Here is a 27270-nt window from a genome sequence, read left to right as displayed (position 1 = left end):
GGAAGGATGCTGCCTACAGCCTGAAACATACAGGATGGCCTATTCTTAAGGTTATGACCTCTAAGAGTATTACATTTTTAGATTAAAAGTTACAGAACAAATAATAACGTGTTTTGGGGTGGTTTTTTGTTTTTGTTTTTGTTTTTTTTTTTTGAGATTTATAGGAATGTGGTGACCTGACCTAGGTGATGGCCATAAGAACAAAGGATCCAAAAACAAAAAAGGTGCAAAAAGTAGCCATGCCTGTACCTCACCCTGTCTTTAAAAGGGCTTTGCTGAAAGCCTTCAGGGAGTTGGGGGCTCTGGGGGGCACGAGCCACCTGTCTCCTTGCATGGCCCTACAGTAAAAATTTTTCTTCTCCAAACTTCAATGTCTTGGTATTGTTTGGCTCCACTGTGCTTCAGGCACGTGAATTGCGTTCTGTAACATTTCCATCTTTGCTCTGTTGTCACTCATTTTTCCAAAGTTTTATTCTTTATAACCCTGGTTTCAATAATCATGTATTCCCAAGTGACTTACAAATCTTCAGTCAAGATTCCTTTGCTGAACTCCCCAACAATGTATCAAACTACTCATTACACATTTCCACTTAAATATCCCTTAAACAATTTAAGTTTAATATGTCCCATACTGAATGTATCATCATTCCCAATAACATGACTATTTTTCTTTCCTTCTTCTTCCTCAATAAATGAGTCTACCATACAGCCAATCACTCAAGCAGGAGATGTGCCACTCTTCCAACAGTGTTTCTTCTTCATTCCTTACCACAACTCTTTTCTTTGTATTCTGCCTAAACTCAGCTATCTAATAGCATATACACATATACTTTTTTTCTTGTCACTTAAACCTTGGTTGAGATTTGAGGGGTGGAATAAATTGTTGCAATATCCTCCACTGCTACTCTACTTTTTCTGCCACTTTTCAAATTCCCTTTGTGACCTTGTGTGGAAAGCTTACAGTAGCCTTCAAATTTTATATCTCTGGCCTATCCTCAACTCCAATATCTTTTCTTAACTACCTCCAGAATTACCTTTCTGCAACAGCACTCTTCAGGAGTTCCCACTTAGGCAGTGGGTTAAGAATCTGACTGCAGCAGCTCAGGTCACTGTGGAGGCATGGGTTTGATCCCAGGCCTAGTGTAGTGTGTTAAAGGATTCAGCATTGCCACAGCTGCAGCTTAGATTCAACCCCTGGCCTGGGAACTTCCATATACTATGGGTGTGGCCATAAAAATAAATAAATAAAACATCACTCTTCAGCTCACAATCCTTCCTGTGTCCTTGCAGATAAAACCAAACTATTTTCCAAAGTCCATTATAATTTTCCCCTTGACCTCTTCAGCTTTATCTCTTATTACTCTTCCATTAAATATCTTTGCTCCAGCAAGGTAGAATTACTTACATATTTTTCTAAATGTATCAGTCTTTCACATTCTTGCCCTCTCCATCTGTCTTTCCTTATCTGTCAATCTCTTGTTCTCTCTCTCATGTGTGCCCATATGTGCATTTGCACACACACACAAAAACTCAGAAACATACAAACATACCAACTACACATTTTTGCACTTGCTGTTTTCTGTACGTACACTGCACCTGCTATTTCTCATAAGAAAAATAACCTTCCCATATCCTTCTAAATGTAATTAATTCTTTAACCTTCAACACAGGTCAATCTTCTGGAAAGCCTTTCTTGTTGGCTTCTCTCCCTTCCTATTTGAGTCAACTGGGTTAAGTTCCCCTTCTGCAGTTCATACATGTCTGTAATTGTTTCCTATTCTAATTCCTCTACCAGATTTGAAGCAATTTAAATGCATCACTGCTGTAAATATCTACAGCAATAAACACTGTGCTTAGCACATCACACCAACTTAATAAACATTTCCTGAAACGAAGTCAAAGACAACTCACTTAATTTCCCAACTGATCACTGTCTCTGCAACATGACTTCTCTTTCTAAATCTCTTCCTTGGTTCATCTTCCCTCCCACTCCAGTGCCACCTTCTCTTCTGCAAAGCCCCTTTCATTTATCCTTTGTGTGCACAGTGCTTCTCAGATGGGGATGGCTTTACCCTCAAGAGACACTTGGAAATATCTGGAGACATTTCTGATTGCCACAACTGATATGGGGGTTAGGAGTGCTACTGGCATCTAGTAGATGGAGATCAAAGGTGCTGGCAAACATTCTACAATGCAGAGGACATCTCCCCACAACAAAGAATTATCAAGTCCGAAATGTCAGTAGTGTCAAGGCTAGGAAATGCTGCTCTATGGTCCGTGAACAAATATGCCAACTATCAATCTACATGTCTACAAAACATGGCCTCAAGTAAGGTGAAAAATATGGTGACTAAAACTCATAGAAGCTGGCCAGCTGGACTGTAAAAAACAGTTTCTGCATTTGGCTTCAGACTTCAGGATAATCCCCTGTAGTCTAGGAGGCGGTACCACAAATAGCCACCAGCAGAGCATAGATTTCACGTGGGCAAAGTACTGAGAAAACTACTGGTTTGACTTTGCAGTCACACACCAATGAGGCTTCCTATAGTAGTGTCTTTGAGCATTAACATTAGGGTTTTTAAATGTTCATTATATGTGAAATAGGCACTCTATGACAGGAAGGAATTGATATGTTTCTATGACTGTATCACCAGGGAGAAACTCAGGCACTGTAGAAAATGAAGCTTAAAAAAAAAAAAAGAGTTCCCTGGTGGCCTAGCACTTAAGGATTCAGCATTGTCATTGATATGGCTTAGGTTCAATCTCTGGCCTGCAAGCTTCTACATGCCATGGGTATGGCCAAAAAAGGAACAGAAAGCTCAATAGTCTCAAGAAAGCATTAGAATTAATTAGTTATCATCTTTGTAATTCAAAGTTTACTATAGAATTTGAAATCCAAGGAATTTTATTGACAACTCTTTTCCATCCTTTTTGCTGAAATAATGTTAAAGTCAAGGGAAGTAATTAGGGACAAAAAATATTAGATTTTATTTTTCAACCTACCTTAGAACTATTAGAATGAATCTAATAGTAAATTGGACTACAGGTTTACATGTTGAGTTGCCAAGTATTATATTGGGCAGGATTTTTTTGTGGAAGAAAGAAGTTATATTACCTTTACTTGGCAGTGAGGCTGTGGTAGGCAGTCTGATTAACACTGTGAGAATAATAACCAAGGCATTAGGACATTGTAATAATATGTATGTTTGCTCTGGGAATAGTGCAGTTGTCAAAATTCACACTGCAAAAAATTGGCAAATAGAGTTTTGGGGCAAGCAACGTCACCCAGCAGAGGATTAAGCCTCTTGGGGTTTTTCCAAAGCATCAATTTAAGAACATCGGCTTTTAATTTCTATATGTTCTGTTTCCTTAGAAACTTAAATACTCTAAATTGAACATAAACTGAAACTTTTTGTAGCTTATTTTTAACAACTCTCCCATATTCTTTCATTTCAAACAGACTTTGAAAGATTTTTTTCTTTTTTCTGAATGACAACAAATTAAAATGTAACTCTCTAAAAAGTTTCTAAAGTTAATGTGGAAATCACTCATACAGCTAGGTAAATCTTATGTCAGAGAAACTCCTGAAATGGAAGGATTTAGTCATTTGAGCCCCATCTCAAAAGCTAAAAAAAAAAAAAGAAAAAAAAAATCCATCAACAAATCATTTATTACTTCTCCATTTACATGAATCCAAGGGACAAGATGCCAAAAAGAATAACAAACAAATAGGGCTATCTAATGTCAAAAAGGGAACAGATTTAACTTTAAAGTTCCCAAGTTTTTTGTGAGTATCAGTCACAAATCTGTTGCCATCTATACTGCCTTCCCCATTAGCAATTTCTCTGGCAAAAGCTAATTTCTTATAATGGTACTGCCTCTTTCCCCTCTTCTTCCTCCATGAGCTCACATGCCATTGATGAGCTATCTGCACACATAGCATATGACTTTCAGACACTAATATGTCTACTGAAGAGGTCATGTGTTTTCCACCAATTGCCCCTCTCCGTAGCTAACAGAGAACTTCCCAGATTTTTTTGCTGCTACCCAAAAGGACATTTAGCAGTTCTTGTTGGACTAGTCAATTCTAGCTCTCTTAATAGACTACTGTTTTCAATAGCAATCTTCCACAGATGATTACCTTATTGTCTCAGTAGAAGAAATGCAAGACTTACCATATCTCATAGGGTTGGATGTATAATTTTCTTTAAATGGTTACATTCTCTTATCCTCTAGAATTCTCTACATTAAAGCCTGCTAGACTGTGTTGCCTCTCGACGGAAAAAGCCAAACCCAGCTTTTGCAGTTGATCCCAGGCTTTAGATTATCCCCCAAAGCACTTGGATATTTTATACAAATTGAATTTCTATATGTAAAACTAGCAAGGGTTAAATTAAATGTACATGAAAATTATCAATAGTGAATTTCTAAACTTTTTTTTTTCTAGTATAAATTCAGGTCTTAGAAGTCTTGAGACTAAAATCAATATTCAAAGTTAGGATAAAACAAATTTTCACCTTTCCCTAAAGCTTCAGTTTCAAGCATCCTGCAAAAGATTATTGACTAGGCTTTGTAGATTTGTTATACTTTATTTGTAACAAAGACTAACGCTAAATGAAAAGTCTGTCATGTACCTTTACCTAAGCAAATCACTTTAGTTAAACTAATTTATACCCACCATTATTGTTAATGAGTTTCACTCTTGTCTGTAATGGTTAAATCTAATTCCCAGCAAAAGTGGGCTAGAGAGAGGCCCCACCAGGCAGATCACAGATCAGAATAGATTATGTGACTCTGATAACTATGGAGATAGCAAAAGATAGCCAGCCCATAATTATGGAGGGAGAAGTGAACTTACATGGCATCCATGCCCTGGTAGATTAGGTCCTACAAGAATACCTAGGCCAAACCCAGATATAAAACAGGAACATCAATTAGGAAAACTGGGTGCAGAGATCAAATTACACAGCAATGTGCATCCTTGGTCTGCACAACTAAGGATGTTAAGAAAAGGAGTGTGGCAGTAGCACAGTGAGTGAAATCTATGAAATAACACACACACAAAGGTGAATAGGAGCCAAATGATCACAATAGGAAATTTTAGTTTTATTCAAACTAATTGGAGGTCATAATTCTTTTAAGCAATAGACTAATATAGTCTGGCTTACGATTTTAATAGAACATTGTTTCCTTTTTAGAAAGCAAATTGAGAAGGAAAAAAACATGTATATAAGCATGAAGATATGTACACTAATTGTCCAGATGAGAGATAACAGTGGCTTGGATGAGAATGGTGGCAGTAGATATAAGTGGAGAATAATGCATGGATTTGAGATATATTTCGGATGTAGCTTCAAAAGAACTTGCTGAAAGGCTAATGGATTTGATGAAAGATGGTGAGAGAAAAGGAGGACTCAACTTTCTGACTTTCTTGCTTGAATAGATCATGAAGGCTTTAAGATGAGGACGATTGGATGAGAAACAGATTTAGTAGGTTAGCACATTTTTGGACATGATAACTTTTGAGTCATCCATCAAACAGACAGATGTATATACAAATATGGAGTTCAGTGAATGCTCTGGCTTAGCAATATCAACACAAAACAGGAAAATCATCAGTATTTGATTATGTTTAAAGTGAAGAGGCTGGATGATATCACCTAGGGAGAAAGTTTAGATGAAAAAAGAACAGAACTCAAGAAAGAAAGTTGAGGAAATCCAACACAGAAAGTTAAAGTTGATGTAAATGTAGAGGGAGTAAGAAAAATTTCAAATGAGATGAAAAGGAGAAAATTGGGATATAAAAGGAAAAAACAACAACAACAACAAAAAACCAGGATCCAGTGTTGTCAAGGATAACAAGAAAGGACAATGTTTTAAGGAGATGACTTGAAGTACTTGACTGTGCAACATTACTGAGTAATCTGGGAGTTTGAAGATAGAGATGTGTCTGTAGGAAATGTTAATAGGATTATTTTGGTACCCTGGAGAAGAGAAGTTTCAGTGATGGTGGAGATGAAAGTGAAATTAAAATGGGTCAGGATGTGAATACAAGGTGAGACTGTGATACAAGTGTATATTATTTATTCAAAAGACTTTTCTCTGAAGTTAAGCAGAGTAATAGGCAATAACTAGAGAAGAAATGGCATTAAAGGGAGCGGTTTTTTTGGTTTGTTTGTTTTTTAGGATAGAGCATACTAGAAAGTCTTAAATACTGATAGGAATCATCCAATAGCAGGAAAATCAATGTTAATGATGAAGAAAATATAAAACATGAGTATAGAGGCAAAATCTTTGAGAGGGCAATAGGGGATAAAATGCTTAGCACCAACAGAGGGGATTTTATGTGACAGAAGGATATTTCTTCTGTTGACCTGGAGCAACATGTTGACTACAAACAGGTGAATTTGGTGTTGTGAAAATAAGATACTTTCCCTCTGTTAGAATTTGGTGAACCAACTTAAAATAAATTGTGATTTCTGGTTTTTCAATGCATTTAGGAGAATGGAGATTACTAGTTGGGTATGTATATAGGTTTATGTGGTGAGGAGAGTTGGGAGGGATCTGAAAAAGAAAGAAGGTATAAAGTTGTTTCCTTGGAAAGAGAAGAGGAGATTTACTAGGGAAAGTAGTATTTTAAAGTAAAATTTTAAATTTGCAAATGGTAATTTAAAATAAAACCAGTAAATCCACTTATAATTTTATTCCATAATATTCAAAAGAATAAAGAAGGCAGAAAATTGGATCCAAAGAAGGTTAGAGGATTCTGGGTAAGGAAAATTAGTGTGTTCAAAAGTGAATATTATAAAATGGATTATGGGATAGGACAAAAGTGAAGATAGGAGAGAATGATGGCCAATGCACAAGTGATGAAGTGAGTAGACTGGATTAGAGGTCAGTGCGGTGGGAGAATTTTTTCAGCAAGCTGAAAGAAAGTAGTGATCAGACTGGAAAATACTTGAAATCAGAATTTCGAATGTGGTGCAGTTACTAGAGATATCCAGGGCATGGCTTTAAAAGTGAGTGGCAATGGCTACTAGGATTAAAGATTGTAGCATTCAAGGCAGGTAAGGAAATTATTGAATACTGTTTTATGTATCACTTCCTTGGATGCTAAACTCACTAGGAAAATGACAGAGCTGGAGGTAGAGAAGAGTGTCTGAGCCTTCAGTGAATGATGCAGAGTGACCAGGAAGGAGGCCTAGAGGATAGTCACATGTGGGAGAGAATGGGATTAACTGCAGGTTAACTGGGGTTTTGGATGGAAGATCAAAGAAATTAAATGGTTTCAAGCAGAAATGGGCAGCAAGGGGTCACCTAATACAGTACCCAGTCCTGGGGGTAAGTGAGAAGGAAACAGAACAAATACTCTTCACCTGACTAACCCAGGCTGGAGGATGTGTCAGATTAGAGAATGGTGATGGCAGCATTGGACTAAAGCATGCTCTTCAGGGCTTGGGTTTCTTGTGCTGCCACAGGGAAAACCAAGAGGTGTGATATGATGCTGTTAGTTCTGAAAGACTCTTAGACGATGGAAAGAAATCTAACAAATGGAGTCCATGATGCTATGAAAACTGGTTATTGTTACATCCTGCTGTTCTGGATATCCTGAGATCTTAGATTTCATCCATTTTATATTAAGCATTGCAGAACTGTACAACAGTGAGTCGAGCATATCAGAAGAAAATTAGTGTAAAAAAGTATTTTCTTCTCCATGTCGCCCTTTATGAAGTATGTTAAATCCACTCCTTTCTTTTGAGGGATGGATAAGGTTTTTTAATTTAGTTAGGGTTTAGACTTCAGTTCGTTTTTATCTTTGTTTTCATTTTCCAAATAAAACCACCTATAACATAATTTTCAAAAAATTTTGAAAAATAATATTTTCATTACTTCCTTTTTATTAAATCACCCTGAGAGTGATTAAATCTCTACAGTTTCATCAGTGATGCCATCTCAAGACTACTGATTCCTCTCAGGAAATTTAAATCTCTGAACATCAGGCAACAGTGCTTGAAAGAATTGCACAGTCAGTAATCCATAAATTCATCAAACTTTCTAGTCAGAACAGAGGCTCATTTTTCACACTAATGCACATATCTTTTTACTCAGCTGATATTAAGTTAGACATCCTATTTCAAAGAATTGTACATCTTCCCATTTGCAGCTAGACACATAGGTAGAAACCAATTTCATTGAGGCCAAATGGTTGGTTGACTCAAATGAACTCTCAAGAAAATAATGTATCTCTGGTCAGAAATCTCTTTTATTTATTTAAATATAGAGGGAGAATGTCTCTTCATTTGAATCAGTAGCAAAAAAACCCCAATATCAAACCATGTAGATGGGTCCTTGGAACTGTGTCCTAAAACCTGAAAAGGAGCTCTGAAAGTGTAAGGCTGACTCAGTATTTGCAAAATGAAACAAAATATTTGCCTAAAGAAAATATGGCATATTTAAAAATGAACTGTGAAGTTCACTGTGGCCATAGCAAAGTGTGTGTGTGTGTGTGTGTGTGTGTGTGTGTGTGTGTGTATGTGTGTGTGTGTGAGAGAGAGAGAGAGAGAGAGAACGCGCACGAGCGAGCAAGCAAGAGAGTGCATGTATATGTTTGGGAAAGAGAAAAGATATCTGGAGACAGGAGTTACCACACCAAAAAGTAAATTTTTATATGTCAACTGGTTTGACTTGTTGGCTAGTTCATCATTTGATTCATTTGTCATGAATTCAAATGACAACTAGTTGAGAATGAAGACATAAACATAGTTGCCCTAATTCATGTCTTCTCTTAGTATTAACTTCTTTAACGAAGAAAATGGAAAAAAAAAGAAAACGGCACTTTCTGTTTTTAACTTTTTGCAATTTGTCCTGAATTTAGTACTCAGTACACATCCACATATGCACACTAATACCTTATTTTAGTCACTAATCAAACCAGTTATTTAACTTATTTTGGTAAAATTCCTCTAACTGAACTTATATATGTAATTATTTGAGATAATGGTCTTCTTCTTTTTTTTTTTTTTGCTATTTCTTTGGGCCGCTCCCGCGGCATATGGAGGTTCCCAGGCTAGGGGTCAAATCGGAGCTGCAGTCACTGGCCTACGCCAGAGCCACAGCAACGCGGGATCCAAGCTGCATCTGCAACCTACACCACAGCTCACGGCAACGCAGGATCGTTAACCCACTGAGCAAGGGCAGGGACCGAACCCGCAACCTCACAGTTCCTAGTCGGATTCGTTAACCACTGCGCCACGGTGAGTTAATGGAATGAAATTGGAACAGGTTTTACAAAACAAATCTCAAATACTCTGCACTTCTGACTTTCACAAGTTTGGATAATTTCTGCATTGATTCTTTACCCTAGAGGTGAAAATCCTAACCCACAGATATGCATTTTAGGGTGCCACTAAAGAGCCACCAAATGCTTTCATATTTACTTTCTTCTTAACCAAATGTTTTTAGTAGTATACATTTTAAAATATTTAAGCCCTAACTTTAATTATGAAGTATGAAGATTTCTATAAAGATTTCTTTAGAATTGAGTAGGTGTATTTAAATGGCATTTTTTCCTCTCAAAATGTGAATAAAATATTGTATCATAAACTCTAAACTTTCTCTTTTCTGTGAGTAATGGCACACTAACATGGTCTACAAAATAATTTTGGAAAATTTTGGTTTTTTTAAACTACTTCAGCATAGCTGAGAAAGCAGAAACGTGAGATCCAAGAAGTGATAAGAAAATGAGATAGAAGAGCAGGATGCATTGAAGGCTGTGGTTGTGGGTAGGTTTGTACCAGGTGAAGGTAAAAAGCTGAGGCTTCATGTCAACAAAATTAGCCAAATAGACCGAAGTTTAGGATATGAGGCAAAGATGGATCATAGCATAGTCCTGTGTATTCTCCCTCCCAGCAACCTGATAGCCAAAAGGCCATAAGCGAGTAGAATTCCGTACCAGCTGTGCAGCTCACCACCTGGTTTCCAATCTTCATACTACTGTTGTCTGGCTTTGTGGCTGGGGGAAGTTTCCTGAACAATTTGTCTACAAAGGGAGTTGATCCTTGCCCTCCAGCCAATTTACATAAATATTCGGTAAGAGCTACTCCACTGCCAAGAACAGTGTTAAATAAATAGGTAAATAAGAAAACCAATCACTGCTAGACTGAAGGTGTCCAGAAACTATGTACTAACATGTTTTTTGCTTGTTCATTATTTTACCTTGCGAGAAGAAAAAGAGTATACGGCAGTGTCCAGAAAATATTTGTTTTGCTGTCAGAGGTTGTTTGAGCTCAAACCATTCACATCTGGCGAGAAAGAAAAAATATGCATCTAACAAAATTAAATGTTGCCTAAAGATCCCTCCTTGAGTGGGAGTGGGAATGTGGGTGAGCGGCTGAAGTGACCTGGATATTTATGTCTGAGATAATACTATATTACTTGGATGAAAGGCACTTAAAGCAAAAAAACTATTCAGTCTATTCAAGGCTTGGAAGCAGTTTGTGGGACTATTGTGTATGGGGGTGGAGTATGAAGAGGTATAGCTATGTCTGGTGTCTTATTTATTTACTTAGTATTATTGTCTTACAACATTCTATTAGTTTCAGGCATACAATGTAATGATGTGATATTTTGATATACTATAAAATGATTGCCATTATGGGTCTAGTTACCATCTATCACCAAAGTTATTACAATATTATTGATTATATTCTCTGTGCTGTGAAGTAGTTTCAGTAAGGTCAAGGGGAACTGAAGTCAGGGTCGTCTGGCAGGAGATCCTCTGAGAGTAGGGCATTCATGCGGCTGCTGTGTTCCCCTCTTTCCAACTGCCAGACAAAAGTTCTTGCCCTGGTTAGGGGCAGGGAAGTGAAGCCAGACATTTCCTCTTCCTACAGTTTGTGGTCCCAACCCTCAGTGGCATAAATAGGGGCTGGGTGAGAAGCCTGTTTTCAGTAGTTTCTGCCCAATGCAACGTGGCCCTCGTAGCCTGAAGCATAGATCCCTGCCAGTGGATGGGGGCAGCAATCACTTAGGCTGGGTGGGGCCTAGGATGAAAAAGCGAGTGGCCAACAATTAGTCCAAGGGAATCAGAGACGCAGTGGGAGGTGGGATCACTGTGGCCCAAGGTTCTCGGTCATTAGCGCATATTCTACTGTCTCCTAAGAACTTAATTATAAAGGGCACAGACTCAGGAGTTCCCGTCATGGCGCAGCAGAAATAAATCCGACTAGGAACCATGAGGTTGCAGGTTTGATCTCTGGTCTCACTCAGTGGGTTAAGGATCCAGCATTGTTATGGGCTGTGGTGTAGGCTGGCAGCTGTAGCTCTGATTCAGCCCCTAGCCTGGGAACCTCCATGTGCTGCTGGTGTGGCCTTAAAAAACTAAAAAAATTTTAAAAATAATAAAATAAATAAATAAAACACAGACTCAGAGACAAAATTATTAAGCATTTTAAGATGGTCACCACAGAGTGAGGACTGAAAGCAATGACCTTAAATAACTATTATCAATCCTCCACTCACACTCTGTGCTCTAGCAATACAAAACTCCCCCCTCTTGGCTTTTGAAATGACTTCCTTGGATCACGGTTACTTTGGTTCACTTAACCTTCCAAATACTTTAAGTTTAAGCTTAAGTGTTATTCCTTCTGCAATGCCTTCTACCTCTGGAGGTTGTTAGGGATACTTCTCTTTGTTTTTGTAACACTACTTGTTTCCCCTAAAATAGCACCAATCACTGGAATGTAATTATCTGTTTATTGGTTTGTTTCTCCTCCTAGACTATAAACCTCTGTAATGAGAGGTGGATAAATACTTGTTGAATGAGCAGCTCTGTTGAGAGATCATTTTTCTGATACTTAAATCTGTACCTAAGAGTATACAGAACAACATTTAACATTTAATCAAGCCCTTGATTTTGTTTGATGTAGCAAACATTATATTCTATATAGATAAATCATTAGTATCTCTTAATTACTTTGTCAGTTTTGATCTATTTGGTTTTAAAATCCAAATAGTATGATCATCCTAAGGAAAAATAACTTTCTACTGAGTATACATATACTCTGGGTAATGCATTTTCAGAATCCTTATAGAACCAAGAAAACTCTTCATCATAAATGATAATTTGCCTAAAGATAAAACTCTTTCATTACAAATTTTGCTTCAAAATGTAATAGATTTTTTATTAGCTTCTAGGTTTTAATATTACAAAGAATTTTGCATCCTAACTTGAATTTTGCTTGTTTATATACAACTATTTTTCTTTCTGTATGCTTATAGAATGTTTCCCTCTTCTTGAGATGAAAAAAGTTTCAAATATCTGCTTACATCTGGTTCTATATTCACTATCTCTTTTCTGAGAGAAGTGATTCCTTTCGTCTTCATACTTAAAGTATTTTTAAAGCTATGACAGTTTTAATACTATTGAGCACTTTGATCATTAATTCTCTTCCAATTTTTGTAGTTCTTCTTTAGGAACATTTATAATTATAACTCTCTGTCATACCTATTATCTTCATTTTCATGATTTTTATCCTATTCTTCTCTTCTTCTGCATTCAGATCCAATATAATTCAAATTTCATAGTGCCTATTATAACTCTTACATTTTCTAATGGAAATTTCATTTCTAGTATTTTGTTTTCAGTCTACATACAATCTTTACCTTAGGCACAGATACTTTCTGTACCTTTTGGTTAGAATTTAATCTCAACCATTTCCCTTTAAATGGCATTCAACTTCATAGAGTTGTACACTGTTAGCACAGTTCCTAGAACATAATCATAACTTCACCCCTCAATAAATGGCAGTAATTATTAAAAGTCATTCTCAGTAACTGACATCACAAAAGATGCTAGAGTTGCCTTCAGGCAAGTATTATTCACCCTTTATAAAATTCAGGCCCTAAAGAGCTAGAAAAATGAACTTGCTTAAAGTCACAGAGATAGTTAACACTAAAGGAATAGGTTCAGTCCACGTATTCTTAAAGTCAGCGTCGAAAATACTTTTAAGTGTTATATAACATTTGTAGGAGCCATGTTAAGAATGGAGATGAAGTATGTGATTTAACTCCTTGAACTGATTAGCAGGATTTCATTCAGAGATGTCTAAAACAAAGCCCCGCAACTCCACACTAAGCAATTTCACAAGAAATATGTCAGAGTTTTGGTGTTCAAGCACCCATCTGAAATATCTGGACCTTCCACATTTTTTGATTATTTTCTTAGAAAACATTTGGACCATCCAATAACTCAGTAATATCCTTAAGAACTAAGCATTGCACAATGGAGACAAGACATTCAATGTTCACATTAGAAGGGGATGTATTTTTTCCTTTCTATTCTTATGAGATATGAAATGGGTAGAGAATCAATGAAGCAAAGATCATTGTTAAATGTAGCATTTTCCCTAACATTCGACTCCCTTGACTGTGAACTTAAACAATGGAGAGGCTACATTATATTAGGCTGATTGATATAAAATTTCAAAACAAATAATCTCAAAACAATCTCTCATGCCTAGTGCTTCCCTCTAATTAATGTGTTGGAACTCATGTTGTTCTGCAGCTACTCTAAGGGTCAGTTAAAACATTTGGCCTCACCTTATGCAGAGCCCCAAATGGAGCAATACCTCCATTGGCCCAAATAACTTCAAAAACTGCAACACCATAACCAGGAGGAAAAAATAGAATTTTTTTTTTCATGATTGAGAATAAAAATTCTTTACCTGATAACTGAAATAGTCTAAATATTCTTAGGAAAATAAAATAAAATAAAATAAAAATATTTCCCAGAAAGCCAAAACAGTCTTTTTATACAAGGGATTAAGCAATAGACTTCAGGATAATCTATAGGCCAAAAAAAAAAAAAAAAGAAGTGACAAAATAATTAGAAAATATTTTAACTGAATTATAATGGAAGAAAGATAGTTATCAAAATTCATGGAGTGTAGATAAAGCGGTATTAAGAGTAAATTTTACAGATTTAAAGATATATTAGAAAGGAAAAAATAGGAAAATTCAGTAATCTAAAACTTAAAAATCTAAAGAGAAAATTAGATCCAATGTGAGTAGAAAAAAATAAAAACAAAGAGTAGAAATTAAGGAAACTAAAAAAATGAACAAATAAAAAGAAAATCAATAAAACTAGAAGCCAATTCATTGAAAAGTCAACTCGAGTTTTAATCTTTAGCTAAAATAATAAAGAAAATAAGAGAAAAATTCAAATAACCAATATTAGGAATGAAAGAAAGATTATCATCACAGATCCTAGATATATTTAAAAGACAATAAGGGAATATAATTTAAAAAAACTTTGTGCCAATAAATTCAAGGTGAAATGAACAAATTCCTTAAAAGACACTAACTTAAAAACAGAAAAAAGCATATCAAAATCTTTATATACACAACATATAAAAATCTGAATAGACCCAGATTATAAAGGATAAAATGTGTAAGTAAAAAAAAAAATCTCTCCTCAACAAAAATTTCAGACTCTGATGGCTTTATAGAAAGTTATACCAAAAATTTAATCTAAAAAAATTTTACGAATTTGGGGTTCCCTTGTGGCCCAGCAGGTTAAGGATCTGGTGCTGTCACTGCAGCCACCTGGGTTGCTGCTGTGGCATGGGTTTGATGGATCGGGAACTTCCACATGCTGTGGGCACAACCAAAAAAGGAAATAAAAACAATTTTACAAAAATCCTTTGAGACTATAAAGGAGGATTAAATGCTTCCAAATTCATTTTATGAAGCCAGCATTGTCTTAAAAACAAATCCAGCAAAGACATAACAAAGAAGGAAAATTACAAAGGTCCCTTATGAACATAATTATGAAAATTCCGAAAAGAATATTAGCAAACTCACTCCAAAATTATATAAAAAGAGCAAAGTGTAGTTTATCCCAGAAATGCAAGGATGGTTTGTTATAAAAAAAAATCAATCAAGGCATTCACATCGTGGCACAGCAGAAACAAATCCTACTAGGAACCGTGAGGTTCCGGGTTTGATCCCTGGCCTCACTCAGTGGGTCAAGGATCTGGCGTTGCCATGAACTGTGTGTAGGTCACAGACTCGGCTCGGATCCTGGGTTGCTGTGGCTGTGGCGAAGGCCAGCAGCTGTAGCTCCGATTAGACCCCTACCCTGGGAACCTTCACATGCCGTGGGTGTGGCTCTAAAGAAAAAGCAAAAAAAAAAAAAAAAATCAATCAAAACAATCTACTATATTAGCAAAATAATCAAAGAGCATGAAATCATCCTAATATGTGCAGAAAAAAAAAACATTTGACAAAATTCAACATCCATTCAAAATAAAAACTCTCAGCAAACTAGGAATAATAGCAAATTTTCTTAACATGCTGATGGCATCTACCAAAAACCCATAACTAATATGCAATTGATGAAAGAATTAATAATTCTTTCTTAAGATTAGGAACAGGGAAAGGCTGTCTATCCTCTCACCATCACTATTCAATACTACAGTAGAGGTCCTGACCACTTCAGTAAGATTATAAAAAGATATTACAATATAGGATCAACAAGGAAATCAAAAAGGAAGTTTAAAAACACCTGGAGGCAAATGACAATGAAAACACAACCACAGGAAATCTATATGATGTGGTAAATGCAGTTCTTAGAGGGAAGTTAATAGCAATATAAAATTTCCTCAAAAAATCAAGAAAAATCTCAATTAAACAACCTAACCTATCACCTAAAAGAATTAGAAAAAGAACAAACAAAACCTGGTCAGCAAAAGGAAGGAAATAATAAAGGTCAGAAAGGAAATAAATAAAGAAGATTACAAAATAGAAAAAAGATCAATAAAATCAAGAGCTGGTTCTTTGAAAGGGTAAACAAAATTGACAAATCTCTGGACAGACTCACCAATGAGAAGAGAGAGAAAACCCTAATAAAAAAAATAAGAAATGAAAAAGGAGAAATCTCAACTGATATTGCAGAAATACAAAAAACCGTAAGAAATTATGAACAATTATATGTCAACAAATTTGACAACCTTCTAGAAACATGGAGCATATCAGAAGTGAATAAAGAAGAAATAGATTTTGTGTGTGTGTGTGTGTGTGTGTGTGTGTGTTTGCCTTTTCTGGGGCCACACCGGCGGCATATGGAGGTTCCCAGGCTAGGGGTTGAATCAGAGCTGTAGCCACAGGCCTACGCCAGAGCCACAGCAACGTGGGATCCAAGCCGTGTCTGCAACCTACACCACAGCTCACGGCAATGCCGGATCCTTAACCCACTGAGCAAGGTCAGGGATTGAACCTGCAACCTCATGGTTCCTAGTCAGATTCGTTAACCACTGAGCCACGACAGGAACTCCAGAAATAGATAATTTGAATAGACTGATCACTAGACATGAAATAGAATCTGTAATTTAAAACAAACAAACAAACAAACAAAACTCCCTACAACCAAAAGTCCAGGACCAGATGGCTTCACAGGGAAATTCTACCAAACATTCAAAGAACTTACACTGATCCTTTCCAAATTCTTCCAAAAGATTGAAAAAGAGGGAACAATCCCAAATACATTCTATGAAGTCACCATTACCTTGATATTCTAACCAAAGATACTAATGAAAAAGAAAATTATAGGCTAATATCTTTGATGACTATAGATGCAAAAATTCTCAACAAAATATTAGCAAACAACACATAAAAAAGATCATACACTACAACCAACTGGGATTCATTCCAAGTTCACAAGAGTAGTTCAATGTATGTAAATCAATCATTGTAATACACATTAACAAAGGAAAAGTAAAAAACCACATGATCATCTCAACAGATGCAGAAAAAAACATTTGACAGGATTCAACATCCATTCGTGATAAAAAGTCTTACCAAAGTGGGTATAGAGGGAACATATCTCAACATAATAAAGGCTATTTATGACAAACCCATAGCCAGTATATTACTGAATGGAGAAAAGCTGAAAGCTTTCCTGATAACATCTGTGATAAGACAAGGATGCCCATCTTCACCACTTCTATTCAACACAGTATTGGAAGATAAGAAAAAACAATAAAAGGTATCCAAATTAGAAGAGAAAAGGCAAAACTTTCATTATATGCAGATAACATGATAGTATATATAGAAAACCCTAAGGAATCCACTCAAAAACTATTAGCTCTGATGTGAATTCAGCAAAGTAGCAAGACACAAAATTAACATTCAGAAATCAGTTGCATTTCTTTGCACTAACAATGAAACATCAGAAAGGGAATATAAAAAAGTACATTTTAAAATTGCACCCAAAAAATAAAATATCTAGGAAGAAACCTGACCTAGGAGGTGAAAGACTTATATGCTGAGAACTATAAAGGAAATTAAAGAAGATGCAAAGAAATAGAAAGGTATTTTATGCTTTTAGATTAGAAGAATTAATATTGTTAAAATGGCAGTACTACCCAAAGTGATCTATAGATTTAATATGATCCCTAACAAATTACCCATAACATTTTTCACAGGACTAAAACAAATAATCCAAAAATTTATAGGGAACCATAAAAGACCCAGAATTTCCAAAGCAGTCCTGAGGAAAAGAAAAAAAGCAGGAGGCATAACTCCTCTAGACCTCAGACAATACTACAAAACTATAGTAATCAAAACAGTGTGGTATTGATACAAAAACAGACATGCAGATCAGTGGAACAAAATAGAGAGCCCAAACACTTATGGTCAATTAATCTTCAGCAAATGAGGCAAGAATGTAAATTGGGAAAAAGTCTCTTCACAAAGTACTACTGGGAAAGTTGGGCAGCTGCACATAAATCAACCAAGTTAGAACACACCCTCAAACCATGCACAAAAATAAGCTCAAAATGGCTTAAAGACTTAAACATAAGTCATAACACTATAAAACTCTTAGATGAAAGCATCGGAAAAACATTCTCTGACATAAACAACATTGTAAATCAACTATACTTTAATTTAAAAAATATATAAATGGAAGGATAGATGATAGATATAAACAGAGAAAAACAGAGAAATAGATTAGAATTAAAGAAAGAAAATGTTCTTTATTCATTTATAATATGATTATATAAGTAGAAAATATAGCCTATAAATATCCTATTATAATTAATGTTAAATTAAGAAATAAATGGAATAACATACCATATTCTTAAAATTTCAGTTCTCCCTAAATTCAATACATAACTATCAAAATAGCATTAGGTTGTTTTTGTAGAAATTGAAAGATGATTTTAAAATTTATATGGAAATGCAAAAGGCCCAGAATAGACAAAACAATTGTTTAAAAAAGACAAATTTAGAGAAATTTTACTATCTTATTTAAAGATATAATGTAATGTAACAGTAATCAAGACAGTGAAGAAGTAGCATAAGCATACATATATATATTCAAGAGATTTTTAATACAGTTTCCATGGTAATTCTAAGTTTAAGATGTAGTCTTTTTTTTTAAATTAATTTTTTAATGGCCACATCCACAGCATATGGAAGTTCCTGGGCCATGGACCAAAAATTTTTTAAATGAAACAACTAGATATTCATAGGCAAAAATAATGAAACTCAATCCTCTATCACAGAAATTCATCATATATTTAAGTGTAGGAGCTAAAACTATAGCACTTTTATAAGCAAACAGAGAAGAAAAATCTTTGTAAATTTGGAGTAGGCAAATATTTTTAATAGGACACTAAATGCACTGATGAGTAAAAAATGGATAAGTTAAACTTAACTACAATTTAAGTCTGTTCTTTGAAAAACAAACAATATTACAAGATCAAAAGATAAACCATGGATTGAAATAAATTCTTCACAATACATATCTCTTATAATGTGTAAAGAATTCCCAACTATAATAGTACAAATAACCCAGTAAAAAGGGCAACATATTTGACTAATCACTGCACCAAAGAGAATACAGAAATAAAGAACATGAAAAAAAATTATTATTCATGGGGAATGTGTGAATTTAAATCACAATGAGTTACTATTGCACAGCTACTGGAATGACTAGGAGTATACAGATGGGACATAACCTGGTAGTTTCTGTGCAGTTAAAATTTATTTATCACGTGATCCAGCAATTCCTTTCCTAGGTATTTACTACAAAAAAATGAAAACATATGTTCACAAAAAAATGTGTATACACAGAGGAGCTTTACTCATAATAGTTTATAACTGGAAGAAACACAAAGTACACCAAAAAGAAAATTTGTAAGCAAGTTGGGCAACTGCCATACAATGAAATTAGTACTTTAATTGGTACTTCATTGAAATTAAATTTTAGTTGATACAAATGGAACACATGTACAAAGCTCAAAAGCATTATATTGAGTAAAAGAAGCCAGACACAAAAGAGAACACATTGGATGAGTTCATTTAAATGAAATCTGGAAGAGGCAACTTTAATCAATGGTATAGTAAAGCAGATCGGTGTTTACCTGGGGTCAGGGATAAGGGAGTGGAACTGAGTGCAACGAGGAACAGAGGAACTTTTTGAGATGATGGACATGTGCTATATGTTTATCAGGGTGGTGTTTATATAGCCATATATTTTCCAAAATTCATGGAGCTGTACACTTAATATAGATGCATTTTCTTTTTATGAACTTTATACTTCAAAAAAATTAAGGTAAAAAAATTTTTAATGTTCTAATCAATAAATTTAAAAATAAAAATTCAGAAACATTTTTAAGCTTTATTTAATCAGAGATGAATCTGATCTAATATGCCCCTTCTTAAAAATAAGACAAAATTGCAAAGTAATTCACATTTACTCAGTAAATATGCTCTTTACCCAGATGTCTCACCTTTCGGCATTTAGGCCCTCCACTTCCTGTATTGTTATTTTCCAACTTGCTTCTTTGTGTTAATGAAGCTATTTTAAGATAAGCCACTGGCCAACAGCTGTCTATTTCTTTCAGTGTAGTGACAGGGGAAATAAACATTTCCAATTCTTCCCCTGCTAATGCCAGGCCACATTCAGTAAGCCCTTTGGTTACTGTCATAGGTAGCAGCCTGTCTTTCCCAATGGTAGGACTACATTAATCCATCTGATAAAGGGCAGTTTGAAGAAGGTGAGCACAGTTCAGGACTCTTTAATCTGTCAAGTCCTATTTTCTTTTACTCTTGAAATATTCCAGAAACCTCTTCCAATCTGTCATAGACAAGTCTAACATCCCACCCTAGAGTTTACATTAACTTTTAATAATATTATTGGCAAACATAAAAGCCAATTTACAAAGAAGATGATCTTCTATGAAATTTTGTATTATTAACATCTGAATTGTGTTATAAATTTGCCTTTCCTGTCTTTGCTAATGGAAATTACATTCACATGCACTCTATTTCCAGACAGTGGAGAGAAGTAAAAAAATTTGGGATAAGTACATGAAATGATGTTTTAATAATTTCCTATTTGAAAATAACATATAGGCTATTTACAATAGGCCTTTGATTATTAGATTATCTTGCCAAAAATGTGGTAATTACTATTATGAAGTGAATTATTCCTCCCAATGCAATTGGAAATCCTTATTTTCCACGTGTATAATCTTCAAACTATAAACTGCATGCTCTAGTATATGGAATAGAAGTATCATTCTTTGAAGTCTGATGCTATAAAACCAAGAGAAATTTATGTGCAACTAATGTAATTTTTCAGTGAATTCTAAAAATTTAAATCTCTAGATACTTCCTCTCATGAGACTTTTATTCCACCATCCCTGGCAGCTTCTCAAACTCTGTTAACTACGCAGATGGGGACATATTACTGGAAATGGCAATATTTTTTTTAGCTGTGCTTAGAAGATATTTGCAAGCTAATATATTTCATTTTTAAAAATAATTATTTCATTCTTCTTCACTATCCTCAACTTTCATACTCTATACTCCAAATAGTTACTATTAGAAATATGATTCTCATGGGCAACTCTTAGTTACCTATGGCAATGAACATATATCTGACAACATTTATATGTCAAAAGTACCAGTTTTGAACCATGTCAATCAATTGGCAAGCAGGTATGTTTAACATTACCATGCACTCAACTCTCTGTTACTACAAGGTGAAGGAATACAAGGAAATATCCCTTTGTCTTCAAATGTTGTTTTTCAGAAAGAAAGTTTGTACACATAAAGCAGAGAATAGTAAACTTCAGTGTAATATCAAGCCCCAACAGTAATAATAGCTTAAAGGTCATGTATTTGGCTGTGGAAGGAGAAAGATGGAATGTGTAAATATAATCAGAAGAGAAAATCTTGCTATCTCTCTTGCAAGGTCTTATTATTAGGGACTTTTACCTTACATAATACTAACAGCAATATATGACGTCAGTGTTATTATACCCACTAGCAAGATGGGAAAACTAATGCTGAGAGAGTTTAAGATACACCCTAGAATTTACAGCGTTAGATTCAATGCAGTTCTAGATTTCAATGGATATTTATTGGTACAGATTCTGTTAATACATTTAGCCAAATAAAAGGCTGATTCTTCTTCCTTATGGGTTTTCTTACCATTTTAGAAAAGAAATACTAAATGACAGATATAATTAGCCAGAGAGACTTAGAGCTGTATATTAATGAGGTCCTTCTTATGCCTCCAAATTTAAAAAAAGATGAAAGACAGAGTTAGGATGGAAAAGTCATAATAAGATCTTATTCTCATCATAAGATGTTTAACAGTCAGTAAATAGGCTATAAACAGATCCAGTGCCATAAAGACCATGAGCTTATTCCATGAGTGTAAACTGCTCAAGTTGGAAAATGCTCAGAAATTGTAACCAAAAGTACAATCCTCTAACTCTAAAGACAGCCATTGGGTTTCCAACTGGAATGTACTCTTTTTCTTCTATATCATAATTATAATTTTTCACATGGCATTCTTCTCAGAATGATGGTGTATCAGAAAATTTGATGCCTGCTTGCTGATGTACTTTATGTAAGTGGTTTTGATTGGGCCACAAATAATTTTGTCTTTTGAAATTGCAAAGTATGTTTAAATACTTTTGTAAATGTATTTCCATAAATATCCATAGTATATAAAATTTCAATAAACATGGGTACATATATAGTTCACTAAAATTTTGTCTGAGATATTAATATTTCAGATTTCATAAACAAAAATATTTGACAATTTTTACTATTAAGATTGTAGATCAGAAGGATTATTTTTATTTTAAGATATAAATTACTTTTAAAAGATCTATATGTGTCATTTGAAATCCATATTTTATGCACTGCTTCACCCTCCTCACTCACCTGCCTAAAAAATAGAAAATATTTTATTTACTTAAAATAAAGGTCATAAAGAGAAGTTATCAAAAGCACAGACAATGGCTATCCATCATCAGAAATAATAAACTTTCATTTTGCGCAGCTGGTTGGGAAAAAGGTGGTAGAAGTTAAATGAAATTTTTTAAAGTAAGAACACTCAATAGTATTTCCAATATCATTATCCGAATTTTGCTCTTCGACAAAATTATTCTTGAAGGATGAACTCCAAAAGCAAGATTCTGTATCCAAACATGTATCGCTCTTATTCAGCAAAAGATAGGACTAAGAATAGCAGTCTACATGCAAAGCAAGACACTTCATGAGATCTTTAACATTTGTAGATCAAATGGACCATGCAGAAGTTCTGACCTAAAATCAAAGCATTTGTAAAAACATGAAAAGTAAAAGATGAAATAAACGTCTTGGTAGCCAAGATTTTGCTATTTAGTGAATTTCTTAAATAGTTCCAGATTTCTTTTTGTTCCACAGAGTAAGAATCTAAATGCCTACCATGAATATCCAATAATATTGTTAAAATTGTTTCCAATGGTCATTTTTACCCTAGCATAATAATTTTATTTAGTAGTTTATACTTTTGTTTTAATATTCAGTTTATTATTACAGCTTTTTAATCCCTCTTATTTGTGTACAAGAATGCAAATTCTAGAATTAATTCTCTTACATGTAATCACTGTATAATAGTAACATCATATACACTATCTAATAGTAATATTTTATTTTTTATTTATTTTTTTATTTTTTTGTCTTTTGCCATTTGTTGGGCCGCTCCCGTGGCATATGCAGGTTCCCAGGCTAGGGGTCCAATCGGAGCTGTTGACACCAGCCTACGCCAGAGCCACAGCAACGCAGGATCCGAGCTGCGTCTGCAACCTACACCACAGCTCATGGCAACGCCGGATCCCCAACCCACTGAGCAAGGGCAGGGATCGAACCCGCAACCTCATGATTCCTAGTCGGCTTCGTTAACCACTGCGCCACGACAGGAACTCCAAATAGTAATATTTTAAAATGACAGATTTATGTGGTGTCTATACTTACTAATGGCCAGAAAATTTAGGATTGGCCCATGAGGAAAAAATATCAATAGAGTTAAATAGTTGGCAATTAAATTCATTTGTGATGCCCCTGGATTCCAGGTAGAGAATTCCCCTTCATATAGGACTTGCTATAATTTGGAGGAGTTCTAGTGCACAATCAGTAGATCTTTGCCATCTCTAACAGCTTTACCCTCTCAACCCAAAACATGCCATCACCAAGTCTCACTTGGTGTAAGTCTTTGGTGAATAGCTGAGTCCAATGAAAGTTGGAGACATGAATCACGGAGTTGAAAGACTTCTTCCTAATCTGAAATTTGCAGGATTCCAGAGAAGTCTTGATCTGACAGGACACATGGCTTAAGCTGAGAAAAATACTTAAGTTAATGAATTGAGATGGCTGGATAACTATGCTGTAAATCAATTGGCTGGATAGCTATGCTGTAAATCAATCAAGAAATCCAGATGACATTATAAATCACAGACATAATGCTCTTGTGGAGGAGTAATGCTCTTGTGGTTTGCAAAAACATTCTGAGCCTCTGAGAGACTTCAAGGATAAAATCCATCCCTAGTCACCCAGTGGTATTTACAAAGGGGGTGGAGAGGATTGTTTTTGTTATTCTTACAGTTAAAATTTTCAATATAGCAGTTTCAAAAAGCCACTTAAGGAATTAAAAAAAAACCTTATGAATAGGTTTTTGAATGTGTTGAATGTGTCTGCAAGCTATCTGAATGTGATGGCATTAGACTTAGAAGTTGTCAGGTTAGTTTGATTATAATTTCATTCAGTAATTCTGAAATTTCATCCCTTGTCACAAAAAGAGCATCTACCCACTGAAAATGATACGGAATAGTAATCGCACTGGATAGTTACACTAAACTGTATATATTTCACCAAAGGAGAGCAAAGCAAATTGGAAAGAAAAGTGTTTACTACCACCATTGATCCCCCTTGTTTTTAAATACATATTTCCTCACCTTTCAAACACTTTTGTGTTAATGCTAACTTATATTTTCCTTTGTTCTAGAATGATGCTATTCCTAAATTCCTTGTTATTTTTGTGCAGCTCAATTAGCAGTATAAAGAAAAAATTTGAACTTGATTTATTTTTACATACCCTACCATACCCAGAAAGAATATCATGCAGCATACATGAATTCATAAAATTACACAAGATGGCATACATTAAATGGGAGATAAATTCAACAGAAGAGACTAAAGGACAAAGCTAAAAGTATTCCCTTCCTTATGGTTAGGCTACAAACTTGGCTTTAGATCTATACTTAGTCAATGTGAAGAGAAAAAAGTGATGAAAAAATATCAGAATTCATAATATAATGAAAAAACCACTATTATTATAAATAATAATGACAATAGAAATATGTAATATAGTAATTATAAATGCCACATGTTATTCTAAGCATTTATATTATACATACATATCAAGTCATTTAATCCTCATAATAACCCTATCAGGTAGACATTGTACTTCTCATTTTACAGATGAAGAAGCTGAGGCAAAAGAGACTAAGCAAAATGCTCAAGTTCACATGGCTTATAGGCAATCTTGTTGGGATATTAATACATGCAGTCTGGTTTCAAAATCCCTGTTTCTAGTTGTTCTGCCACACTGCCTGCAGAAAAACATAAGTATTCTTATGTGAAAAAAAAAGTGTTCTGATCCTCATTATGATGCTATGTGGTAATGTCCTAGAGAAAATCATTATAGCAGACTCCACAATAATTTGAAATACATGTTCCCCAAACAAACACACATATCCCACATAAAAGCTTATTAGAGAAATCACTTCTGTAAAAGACCATTTCTTGTTAGTGTAGGAGGGGGTTACTTTCAGCTATGATGATCATGGAAGGCCACTTAGAGGCGGCGACATTTACATCAACTCAAAAGGATAAAAAGGCTTCTAGAGGTAGAAAATATAGGGAAGATGGAAATTATTTTTAGACAGTATTTCTTTAAAGACACTAACACTTGAATGCAATGGTGTCAAAACATTAGGAAACTAGGACTGTACATTAAATCAATCATGTTTCAGTTCATAAACTAGTCACATATCACATATTCACCCTGACAAAGGTTTGATTGGCAGGATTCCCAGAGAAGTCTGTGGCCTCATAAAAATACAGATTTCCAGGCTCTGCCAAACTTACAGAGTACAAATTCCTAGGTAAAATCTGTGGATTCAAAAAACTCAAATAATCTTCTCAAGGAATTGGACTCAGATGTTTCAAATTGCAATAAAATTCATCAGGTCTACTTGCCACAAAAACCTTGAGAATCAGCCTATAACTCTTAAGATGTTTTAAAGCAGTAATTATTTAGTAAGAAAATAATTCTCATTAGGTCATCTTTCATATGTCCTATTCAGATTGGTGTGGCATTTCTGCTAGACTCTTCTTTCAGTAAGGAAGCATTTCATCACTTTTTCAAAGCACACAACTTGTAAAGAATATTTTAAATTACACCAAAATGTGCCTACCTGTGTTCACTCTGATTTGAAAAAAAAAAATGTGTTGGTGTGTTGGGTTTTTAAAGAGGCAAAGTTTATAAGTTAATTTAAGCAAATACCTATCTCGAAATAAATGTAATTGACATATTTTTATAATAAATATCAGATAAAGTAGTCTTATGAATGATTAGACACATAGAATCATCTAAAACTGAGGACAGACCATTTGTTTTATTGCTGGGAACTTGAATAACTAATGGTCTGTAAAACAGCAAAGGTACCTTGGGTTTTATTCAATTTATCCAACAAATATGTCTATTTGCTGGGTTTTCTCAAATAAATACTCTTAGCTGATTCCATGTTAAGTGTAGCAAGACATTCCCAGACGCTTGCATCTAGAGAACAAATCAGCAAAACTGCTCTCACTTCTTCTTCCTGCCTTGGGCTGTGGTGCATGTCTGAAACCTGATAGTGTTTTCTAGTTTATGTCCCCCAAAGTGCTTAAGAAAATAGAGATGATGACACACTGACACACACACACACACATACACACACACATACACACACACAAGTGAGCAAGCTTTTTAAATAGATGAAAGACTTTATGGGCTCACCAAAGCTGCAGAATAAGATTTTTTTGTTTGTTTTTTGGGATATCTTCGCCAGCCTCCCTTTGAGGCAGTACTGCCCACTAGCTGGTTTTCTTAGAATAGAAATCCTAAGCAATACAGTAGATTTAGACCTGTTTTCCTAAATCAGCAGGTTTAAATGAAAAAAAAAAAATTAAGTATATATATTGTAACATAAATGGTTCAGAAACTGAGTTTTTTACCAAAGAAAACTTTGAATACAAAATAAGTAACCACATGGATGGACGAACAGTGGATGGATAGAAAGGTAGATAGATATAAGATCAGGAGTAAATAAGAGTCTCCCTCTGTAATTCTACATCCAAAACCCAACAGTAAATTATAATATCTACTAAAATTTCAATATGTGTACCCAAAATTTTTAAGACTTTAAAATTTATTACTCCCTTTCTCCAAATACCTGTTTCTATTTATCCTGTTCTTTTCTCTAACTGCTCTGTTTACTACCCATAAAAGAGTCTGCAGGAAAACTGAGGACCAAGTGATCTTGATTTATTTCAAAGATAGGTCTCCCTAGATTTATATTTATTACTCCATTTAAAAATGAAACACACCAAACTAATATGTTGTATCCATGTCTTTTTTAACCTTTGGAAAGCAAGCCAGGTATACAGTTGATGTTTAAAATAAATTTGCTAAATTAAACTAACTAAAGCCCACACTACATATAAATTGCAGCCACAAGAGGAACAATGTGTGAAAGCACACTTTGTAATGACCCAGCTCAGCTGGACAGATGAAAGTCTGGGGCATAGCATTTCACTGGCTTGATTCATCGGCCACCAGTCACTTGTGGGAAGAGGCTGCTTCTGTTTCTTGTCAGCCAG

At 34.8% G+C, this 27270-nt stretch overlaps 1 long non-coding RNA gene across 4 annotated transcripts in view; it reads right to left on the bottom strand.

The window, feature by feature from the left end:
* Window positions 1-27270, bottom strand: part of LOC102161640 (uncharacterized) — a 729975-nt gene that overhangs the window by 11295 nt on the left and 691410 nt on the right. Inside the window, exon 4 of one of the 4 annotated variants that reach the window (XR_014831261.1) lies at window positions 7881-11042. The exons of 2 other annotated variants lie outside the window; for them this stretch is intronic. This is a non-coding gene — a long non-coding RNA (uncharacterized LOC102161640). Of the gene's footprint in view, window positions 1-7880; window positions 11043-19124; window positions 22633-27270 lie in introns of those variants that run through there. One more of the 4 variants, XR_014831260.1, reaches the window with a different exon arrangement.

The sequence above is a fragment of the Sus scrofa genome, chromosome 16 (genome assembly GCF_054392235.1).
Source record: "Sus scrofa isolate SSC_HxYL_T2T_F1_AM1 chromosome 16, Sscrofa_HxYL_maternal_Yorkshire_Landrace_v2.0, whole genome shotgun sequence".
NCBI classification, from domain to species: Eukaryota; Metazoa; Chordata; class Mammalia; order Artiodactyla; family Suidae; genus Sus; species Sus scrofa.
The sequence above is the reverse complement of the archived record's forward strand: the minus strand, read 5'-3'. Positions and strand labels throughout refer to the sequence as shown.